Source organism: Chelon labrosus (assembly GCF_963514085.1).
Source record: "Chelon labrosus genome assembly, chromosome: 9".
Classification (NCBI taxonomy): domain Eukaryota; kingdom Metazoa; phylum Chordata; class Actinopteri; order Mugiliformes; family Mugilidae; genus Chelon; species Chelon labrosus.
The window spans coordinates 13,778,256-13,789,517 of NC_140359.1; positions in this window are offsets into that span (position 1 = coordinate 13,778,256).

Consider the following 11,262-nt stretch of genomic DNA (forward strand, 5'->3'; position numbering starts at 1 on the left):
TATGGGAGAATTTGAAGCTCCCTTTTTTTTTTTGTGCTAAGCAGAGGTATATTCAAAGGGAGGACAGCGCGTAGGGCTCAGTCAAGTGCTTGTGTCCGCGTGTGTGTCTGCGTGTAAAGGATCTCTGCTGTAGGTCAGCTGTAACAAGAAAGGGCATTGTGATCAAGAAGAGATGAAGTCAACTACTGTTGATAAGCTACCGCCTTTATGTTCTGCGTTTACCCTTTGCTTTTAAACTCATATGAGAACAATTTTTAGTTCTTTTTTCTTTTTTTTCTAACTGATCAAATTGTGGATTTGTAAAATTTCTGATTTTTTTTATTATTTTTTTTTTAAAAAGGTGCCAACTGAGTCTGTCTGTTGGTGTTTGAATCTGGACTACAACTCTGCGTCCTTCTGTTTTCTGTAGATCCATCTCGATGAAGATGGAATCAATTGTTCTAGTTCACAAAAGGACATTGATGTGTGTCGGTGTACTGTAATTCTTTGGTGGGTAAATGTGCGCACAAACGGTCATTATGCTGATGACACTGGTCAATGAGGCTGTCCAGTCTATTCAGGAATGTAGGCTACGTGATACCAGATTAATTACGGCTCCGGCTCTCCGCCGTGTCATCTCATCGTTGCATTTCAATGGAGCTGCGATCGATCAATTCCGGGTCCGAGTTTTGTATAGAAGACGTTTTAAGAAGTCCAGCAGCACCATATCAACACAACTCCTGATGTTGAAAGTCTTACCTTTAGTTTGTGTCTGTTTTTAAATGATGGGGAATATGCACATAATGAATGTAACAATCCTGCCTAATTTCTAGATTGTTTTCATGAAGATGATTTGTATGGTGAGTTTGTTTAACCCTCCCCCATCCCCTGCTCTTCTTAAATTTGTCTAATACCATCAGAAAATCTCATGTCCTAATGACAATTTCTGTTGATTGACCAGTCTTTTTCTATTTATTACACGTGTTGAGGCCTGTAAACATTTCTAATTTTAACAGCAAATCCATGTTTTGTTTTTTGTTTTTTTTGAGTGCATGATGGCTGAAATTTGAAAATGTGTTTTGACAAATCAGTTACAGATTAAACTTTAAGAAACAGCTGGGATATACGTTCAGAGTTGTATTAGCCTGATCGGGCGTCATTTCTTCAGTTTGTTACCGCAGAAAGTGTTTGTCATTCATTGTTGGGTTCACGACGTAAATAACACACATTGTTGTTCTTTCATGTATTTATTTCTGCTTTAGATTTTGTCTTAAATAAATTATGTTCTTTATTTTATCCTCACCGGCTCGATGGCTTCATGCGAAACCTCAGCAGCAACGCAAATGGATGGAAGATGGGCCCATTTGCAAAGCTTTAATGCAAACTTAAGAAGTAGTCTCTCCACTTGTTGGTGAGTCTTTTCATGCAGGTAGTTGATTCTCAAATGGCCAAAGAGAGAAACTGAGAGTGAAATTTAAGTCGTTATAACCTAAAAAATGACAGCAAGTCAGTGATGTTAATGAATTTTTGGCCGTTCTAGTAGCAAATGAGTGCATTAACAAATCACCAAAGACCATCTTTCCCTCCAAATCATGCCAACATCAGTCCTATAAATGTGATCGAGAACATTTTTTGTATGCTGTGTGATTAGTTTAGCTAGATCTGTGTTTTCAAAAAAACAAACAGGAAAATGACAATTCTGTTTTACGGGGATGAAAAAAAAATACTTTTCTACTGAGAAAGAGTGGAAAACCTGTTAAATGACTTGAATAAAGTGGCGTAGTTTTTGTATATCTTCTTGGCTTCTACTGCAGGGCTGATTATTTGTGTGATAGGGCCTTGTCGTGGACTCCCACGCTTGCATGTGCTTAAAGTAAAACACACACTTGCCTTAAAAACACATGCTGTGACCTAAGTTTAAATTTAGAAAAGAAAAAACTCCACACAGATGTCCCTTTCCTTTCCAAAACCTCACAGCACTTCAGTGCACTTGAAGACTACAAACACATAAGGTCCTCTTCCCAAATCAATGCATCCCTTTCGACTTTTTTTTTTTCCTTCTTCTCTTTTTTGGCTCCTTTCTGGATCTTCAAGGTCTCGAGCGAGATTTCAAATTGTGTCTTTTATGCCAGCCCCAATGGTCTTTGTATGACGGTGCTCGGCAATACTGTAATTGTGTTTCAGCATCGCTCTACTTATGAAATATGTCCTCGTGCAAACTGGCATTGATTCAGGCAGTCAATGGCCATCGATTTGCTTTTCTTAGTTTGGCGTCTCTATTCTTGTGGGAAAGGTTACTGGAGTAGATAGAGGGATGAGATGACAAACGCTCCCAAACTCCTCTTAATGCGCGCCATTCTCTGGGAATAACATCGGGCCAGTTAATACAGGCCTTGAGTGCCATTGTGCACATGAGCGGGAAAAATGGGCCAATGCATTCATTCATAGGTAGACAGATCAATAAGACAGCTTCCAAAACAAACCGGTGGAGAGGTTCCTTTATTCCTCTTGAGTGGGGCCTATTCACAGAGGTCCCTTCTCCATAGAGTGCCGTGGAGCTCTGATTCAGGACGGGCAGCAGAGACACCCCCCCCCCCCCCCAACACAGCCAGAAGAACTGAGAAGCTTCTAAAGGGTAAGGGGGGGCGGTATAATAGTGAGCTTTCTGTCCAACACAGAAGGGTGATCCCATCCTCAACTTGATTGTGAGAAGAAGAAGAAGCGGCCATACTTACTTGATTGACCTGACCTTGTTAAGAGAGAGAGGGCTTTGCTTCGCTCCGGCTCCTCCTCTGACCTGTTTTTCTTTAACACTTTTTTATTTTGCTTTCTTTGCGATGATATTTCCAAATTGCAAGAAAACAACAGCGAAGGATTCCCGCTGATCCGAGCGCCAATTTACAGATTGGTTGACTGAGGTCGGCGCGTAGCGGCCATTTTAAAAGCGACACATGCAATTATCACCTTTTCATTACCATGACAACACCTGAAACGGCAGCGGAAAACATTTAGGCGTCGTTGTATGCCACATGCGAGTGATTTTTTTTATTTTTTGACATTTCACAAACCCCCCCCCCCCAAAAAAAACAGGAGATAATAGTTAGGTAATTTAGTTAGCGTATAAGCAAAATGGGTTTTAAATTCCACTTTTCTTTTTAAAAGAGACCCTTAATGACTCCAGTCGTGATTGAAACAACAATTTTATTGACACATGAGATAAAAGCACAATTTATTCTAAGGCAGTAAATACGGGATCAGTTCACAGTTTATTCAAGCTGCTCGCAAACCTGCGTCGAGATTCAACAGTCAGAAAGTTACGGCATGTTTAATAATGAACAGTAAAGAAGGCTTTTGCTTGAACGTTGTCAGAAAATCATCGAGGGTCAAGGGAGTCATCCAGTGTCCATAAATTCTGACATGGAAGACAACAAAGATGCTCAAAGCGCAGGAAACATTCAAGAGGTCGCAGCATTGTGGTTTTTCCCAGTCACGCACACACACACCGGTCGTCGTCCCACCCCGAGCAAACGTCGTTCTCTGACTTTAACCAGTTAAAAAGCAGGAAAAGTGAGGCAGTAATCCTCGCACCATGTAAACTACAGTTAAATCTGGCCACGGTTAAAATTTCAGGTCCGCTGCCTCGCGCGAGAAATGTGAAATGGCTGACTGCCCTCGTGGTAATCACCACTGCTCTTACATTAATTCATCTCAGATGAACATTGTTCCTCTGGGGTTTCCGTGCCTCATTGTTGTAGGCCTTTAATTAGCAGACACTATACCACAGACACACTGCCAGAGTACGGCTCCTTCAAAAGAGTGTGAGAGCGTGCAAGTGTGTGTGTGTGTGTCCACGTACTAGGGGTTTATATTAATTGCTTCTCTTTGAATCTTAATGTGAAATAACTGCGGCGTTCTACCAGTTTTATTAATCAGCGTAGTCTATATTTAGTCGTATTATTTCCAAAGCGTATTGGCCTTTTTAATGTTGTCGAGAATTAACTGCAATGTAATGTGTTGTTGTAGCGTGTCAGGAAACCCTGCTCAGCCTGTTATTAACCCGTTTAGATTAGGTTTTTTTGGGTTTTTTTAAAGGGGTGCTATCTGATAACATATCGATCGATTTGCTCATATTATATCACACAAATGCATTTAAATTTTGTCTCACACTCTCTAGAGAGAAGTACCCTCCCACCACGACACGTGGAATTCGTATCTTGTTTATGCAAGTCACAATTTGCCAAATATTAAAATATATATATTTATATATGCTTAGCTGAAGATTAATCGTGCATTTCAAATTAATTAGCAAAAGCGAAATGCCGTGTGGTGAAAACGCTGAACACTAGGCTCACGGAATCCTAACAGATTTTCTTTACATGATAAATGCATTAATTATATATGAAAAAAATAAAATAAAATCTTGCTGTGTCCCATTTCCTTTGATGAGGATTCTACTGTAGATGCCTCCCTACCAATAAAAAAGCAACAGAGTGGACTGCCCTCTAGTGCCACCAGCTGAGTGTGACAGTGTGCGGAGGGGGAGGGGGGAGAGCCTGCTTGTTTTGAGCATTAGCAGAGTGTTTTTTTGCATCGCCGTCCAATGGCAGAGCGCCTCGGCGACTCGTTCATACACCCAGTGGGACAAGGTGGCGAATGCAAATGCCCCGAGATCAAGGTTTTCTCCTTGGCAATGGCGCGGCACTTGTTTCCCTCCTTTCATGTCCAAATGATGATGGTGATAATGCGAGGGGAGGACAGGCCTCAGATTGAGCCAAGGGGGAATGATCATCGATGAGATCTTTGATATGGGATGCTGCCTCATATGATATTAGTGTCATTCACGCCGCCGCTTGATTGACAGTTTATTAGAAAGAATGTGAGAATTGCACCGTTGTCTTCATCCATTTTTCATGTTTGAGTTGCTGACACTTTGATGCACTTTGGGCCAATGTGGTGCTCAAACTAGGACAAAGGAGCTGCAGGCTACAGCACATTTGTTTTCTTTTTCCCTCTGTGGGATTTTCTCCTTTCCTCACCAATAACGGAATTAATACAATAACAAACATTTTGTTTCCATAATTGCTTCCTTTGTGGCTTCACACTTGCAAAAGCCCTTCTATAGAAGCACGCACATATCAGCACGCACACGCGCTCACACACACCGAAACCTGCATCATTGCACCCCGTCGTTCTGCGTGCCTCAGGTCGAGCAGAGTTAATTTTCAGGGGTTATATTTTATTAGGATGATGATGCACATTGCATTCGCCGAGCACTTCAACCTCCAGGTCCTCCCACACATTGCTGTAAAGCGAGCCTATGTTCCTAATTAAGACAATGTAAGTCGCCGCTGTTTTCAGGAACTGAGAAACTGATTGGAATGAAGGCGGCAAATTCTGAACATTGTTCTGGACAAAGGGAGACATTTATTTTGCAGCCTGTCAATTAGCTGGCGGCATAAATACAGATCGGCTCAGATAACATTCGCGTGCGTGCGTTGAATGTTGATGCCGTGCGAGGTATACATATCGTGGGTTTGTTATTCCACTTTTGTTATAGAGCGATCCCCAGTCTCCGAGATCTGACTTTGGTGATGAGGAGAAAAAACTGAGAGGCATCTATCAAACAATATATATTCAACTTTGTTACTTGGAAGCTGTGTCTCTCCCAACTAAATCATCTCCTGTACAGTATATCCTCTTGGATATCATATATTGACGGTGCATTCAAGCACTAAATAAGCATGAACAAGGTCATTTCCAAAAAATTTAGAATCAGGAAATTTAAAACCATCTCCGTGTTCGGAGAGTAAAGTCATTTGATCCTATTTGTCTGTGAGGCGGTAACACGTTCACACCCTGTTGCTTCAAGCGACCCCTGACCTCTCGCTGCGACCTGCCGGAGGAGGAAGTCTGAAGGTCACCGGAGTCCTTTAGAGTGGTCCCCAGGGGAAACTGGCCCCCAGACTCTGGTCTCCCAGCCTCTCATGGCGCAGACCCAAGCTCCAGCCTCCTTTACTGCACAGCCTGCAGGGGAGACAACGGGCGTGTGAACTTACAAGAGAGAATAGCTGTTTGTGACTGAGACATGGAATACATATTTATGCTGTATATGCATCAAGAGTGGATGTTTTTGCAAAAGATGTTTGCAAAATTATTTGTGTGTCTGTTTGTGTGTGTGTGTGTGTGTGTGTGTGTGTCTCCGTTCTTAAGCCAGCTCCATATACACTCAGGAGAATACCTATGGGGGGCGAAAGCAAACTTTCACCCTGCAATATTTCACTGAAGAATATGAAAAAGGAACAGCTATAGAAAAACGCACTGCACTTTCATCATTATCAATTTTCCTTCTAATGAAAGATTGAAAATTATATATCACTTTTAGCACATTAGGAGGAGAATATAACATAAAAATGCCCAATTTCTTTTGAAGGTATTTCTTTTATTATTCCTACAAAAAGACTATTATCTGGTGGTGGTGAATGCATATTAAGCAAGAAAAAGCAACTATCATTCATCTTCTACAATGCATAGCTGTAAATTATGGCATTATCTCTGCTGCCACGGAGGAGGGAAGTGGGGAAGAAAAGGAGGGCTGAGGTGGGGATGAGGGGAGGGTGTGGAAAATAAAGAAAATGGTGTAGAAAGAAAGGACAAACCCTCGCACGCACGCACGCACGCACACACACACACCCTTCAGCGTGAAGTCAATGAGAAAGATTATGCTTGGCCTTATCCAGTAGGGCCTGTCAGATTTATTTCCAACATCAAGGGACTCTCTTCTCTCTCCAGCCCCATCCATCAGTGCCCTGTCTGGGTTTCTGTGTGGTCAGAGTTCTGGACGAAGGCTCGGATTGGCGAGCCAGAGGAGGCTGTGTGTATTCGAGAAGCGCGTCGGGGAGGGGTGGCATCTAAAACAGGAGCGGTTGCCAGGGCACACAGGCCCGTGGCATTCTGCACTGTCTGGCATCCCAGTGTGCAATAGGAGCACCAGTCACCAGTGGAGGTGAAAAGCACTGTCACGGAGATGAAAGGGGGCTTCCCCCCCGTCCTCTGATCTGTGAGAGAAAAATGAAAAAGACAGACGAATATGGGGAGAGAGCGAGGGAGGGAGCTAGAGAGAGTTTTAGAGAGCGTAAAATCGCTCTCACTGTATTTCATGTCAATATGTCTCACATTTGAAATCCTTATTATAGATTGGGTGTGGAAAAAAAAAAAAAAAAAAAAAGGGATGTGCTTTCATTGTTCAGGGACATGTCCCGTCTCTCACACACACACACACACACGCTTGCGCGAATATGCATGCACATCAACACACTCACACATACACTACTCCCCTTGCCCAGGCGCCTGTGCCACACCACCCACCTCTGTCGTTCTGCAATGTGTAACCTAGCAACTATTTAATTAAAATAGCATCAGCAAGGATAGAGGCTTTTTTCCCCCCCTCCCATGCAAGGATTTCCTCCAATCTCAATGCTTTTCAGCACGCCGTGAATCAAACATGACGCCATGTCTGCCACCGCATTGTGCCCCTCACATCCCCTTCTTTGTTTCTGCATTTGCGCTAAACTAGCTTGCTCCGTTGACACCTGGTCGGGCTGAATGTACCTGACGTCATAGCGTGCCCGGCACTACATCTACGCTTTAACTGGGCAGAGATTTAATGCAGGACATTATTATGCCACAGAGTTGTACAAACAAGGCCATCGCCTCTCTGTCCTTCAGAGTAGTCTATCAGGAATAATAGAATGCCTCCTCTTCAAGCCCTTCTCCTCCTCCTCCTGCTCTTCTTCTACCCCCTGTGCCTTCTTTTCTCTTTGTATGCCAAATCACAGCAACCCCCTGTTTCGACCTAAAAAGAGGCGCCTCTTACCATGCTCTACATGTGTGCCAAGCTCGGGCAATGCGGAGCAATTAGAGGAAATGTGAAGCAGCTCTACGTGTCAGCGTACATCACACTCACTGTCACTCAAACCACATCCATGACTCCTCGTCTCTGAGAAACAAACAATGGAGCAATATTCTAGTTCAGGGCTGTCAAAACAGAAGGCCTGATCTCTCTCTCCTTCCCTGTGTCTCTTTCTCTCCCGTGCTCTTTCTGCTGCTAATGGATACCCTGATGTGTCACACAGCAGTGAAGTTATCTGTCCTTTCTTGATTTTTTTCCCGTAATGTGACGCGGCGCGCGGCGCAGGTGCGGCGGGAGGATCCGCGCCGCTCTTTCCCCCTTACTCTCGATGGGAAGACCTCTGTCATTACTTAAGAAGCGATGCAGTGAAAGTCATGGTAAATGGCTTTAATGATCCAACCTCCAAATGGGCACATCATAGGGTTGACCTCCATCTCAGGTACATACATGCCTTTCACCAAAAATGACATATTTCTACCTCTTATGTCCCTCTTTTCTCTCACTCTCAATTTCCATTTCGGGCAGAAGCGCAAAAAGGGATAAAATCACATGCGCACTTCTATCTAATAGTCACTGAGAAAATCGCTTTAAACCCAATTGGAGGGGGTACTGTGCTGTACATTTTGCATGATCTTTTCAATAAAATGTATCAGTGACTGAAAATCCTCTTGACTTGAAGAATATATAATACATAAGTGTGAGCATGTGCGACTTCAAAAGACACAGTCAGGTATTTTTTTTTTAACTATATTTTTTATAAAATGCTCCGAGTTAATCACAGTTTGTACAAAGGATGAAAGAAAACAAAAGCAAATAAGTTTCTAAAAATGATTTTTTTGATGTTTTTGTTAAGAGCAAATGTGACATTTTCCCATACTTTCATAAATGTACACATGCAGCGTGTATCTCTGAGATTAATTCTGTAATCATCCGAGTTCTCCATTGCCTACAGCCCTTATAGCTTATGTAAATCTTGGAGAATGTGTGTTCACACAGTGATTTGCATAATGGCGCATGATTTTGACAGGCAGGACGAGAGAGAGGGACCCCTTGACATTTTTATAATGGCACTTTACAGGGTGGACAAGGTTGGGGGTAGGGTGGTGCACGGGAGGCGGTACTAGTGGAACAAAATATAAGGACCTCTAGTGTATCTCGCCCTTCGTGAAGTAAGACAGTCACCTACAGCACGGTCCGTTACTCAGCACACAGGTGCACCTGCCTTGGAAAAAAAATAAAATAAATGAAAGGAATTTTATTTTAAAATTTATATGCATCTGCTTTTACTCCACTGTTTCATCAAATTTAAAGCGTTCGACTTGAAAAGAAGACCTTTGACTGCACAGAACACACCCAAAAGAGCCTGTTTAAAATTGTACATGGGCTGATTGATGGAGAGGAGCAGCGTCTTTCGTTAGCGCATCATCTCCGTATTGGGTCACATCCTCCGAGACATCCATGCTGACATTCTACAAATAATCCATCAAAGATCACGGTTTCAATTTTTCAGGCATAGTTCTCTCACAGGCCGCAACCTCGGACTATTTAACCTCACGTTGTGGAAATGCTATGTCACATGTGTGTCGATAAAGACTTTTCAAACAAACCTCTGCTCTCGTACTTTCCTCCTGGGCTATATCAGTCAAATTGAATCTCACACAAACATGTCCCTCGTCAATACCAGTGAGATTGATATACTCCCAAATCCCAGAATAGTGCGTGTACGGGCGACGCAGGCTTCTGTGGGAGAGGCCACCGGCAAATTAAAAGGTCACAGAGTTTGATGGCTCTCCCTCTGCCTTGACACACGCCCCTATGTCTTGTCTAAGTGACACGTGCAACAATGCAGTTTTTTCTTTTAATCTTACCCAAACAGCTCGGACAATGCTGCGGCCTATAGGGCCATATGCTGTGCCTGTGGCCGTCCCCCCCATCTATTTGTCCGTGGGAACGTGGGGTACGCCGAGAGGTTCGTCTGGAGTGAGACCATTAACATGTATTCGAGGATCATTTTTTGTCATGTAGTCTGGGCCCTGCCAGACACAAGAGCGCTGTTAAACAGCAGTAAGTGTGATGTGGCCAGTCGTGAGAAAGTAAATGAGACGGCACGACGAGACAGTGCAGGTTTCAGCCGAGGGATATTTTACGCATAAATAAATACCGTTAATAATAAAACTGATTAATCACACGTCTTGATGACACAATGTATAGAATCACAGACTTCCTATGGTTTATAACCAGTGCAGAGTCTGCAGGCGCTGTGTGTTTTTAACTGTAATTTGAGGCTGAAAGGCATCTCGTTACTGAGCCGTACACTGATACTGGCCAGAATCAGGACTTCTGGTCATTTCTGACAAATTCTCCTCCATCTCTCTGCTGCGCTCCCGAGGCCCCAGTTCTAAACCTGGCTGCACGTCTGTCTCGCCGCACGCTTCAAATCTCTGTCATCCTGACACGCATACACACTCTCACACGTACACAGACACCTCATTAAAATGCATAAAACCCTCAGTCGCACACACACACACACTCCTGACACATGCATTAATTAGCACGCTGGTAACAAGCTAGCCTCTCCATTCACACCCTGAGCCTCTTTCATTAGCATGACAGTGGCTACCGGCGGCCAGGGGCCCACAGGCTGCAAGGTTCTCTCCTCAGGGCCCCTGATTAAAGGGAGAACCCCTAGGACGCAAAGCTCCCAATTCCTTTCATCACTGCACCCATGCAGAGCCTCTTGGATGATCCCTGGACAGCAAACTGTCAAGTATACCTGTTTCTATGGACCCGACCCCATCTCCATCTCTTTGACTCTGTCCTCCATCTCTCCATCCTCCATCCTTCCTAAACTCACTCAGACCCACTACAGCATACTTTCTTCCGTCTGATTCTAATTGTCACTTCACCTCCTATCTCTCCACAGACCTCATGGGCTTTTTTTTCTCCAGCATAGCTCCTAATATATGCATGCAAAAGGGGGAGGCCCGGCTGGTGTCGGCCTTCTCTTTGCACATAGATGCAGATCACACAGGCGCGCTATTTCAGGTTGGCTCTCGGATTCACAATGGCAGCCCCGGGTGACCCAGAGAAGAGAGCTCATTCTGCGAAAGGCTTATACTTATTTCTCGCTCTTAGAAACCACCTTTCCCCTTCTCAGCGGTGAGAGACCCGGACAGCCTTACACCTGACGTACAGGGTGGCTATCATCTCCAGGCCTTGCCCATCAGGGTCTCCCCCATCCAGCCTGGATTTCAAGGCAAAACGTCTCATTAGCCGTGGTCCTTGAAAGAGGGGCACTCAATTTCAAATTCAGTTACACATTCCCTTTGAGTGGAACTGGAAGGCAAAAGAAGGAGAGCGGGAGGATGGAGAGA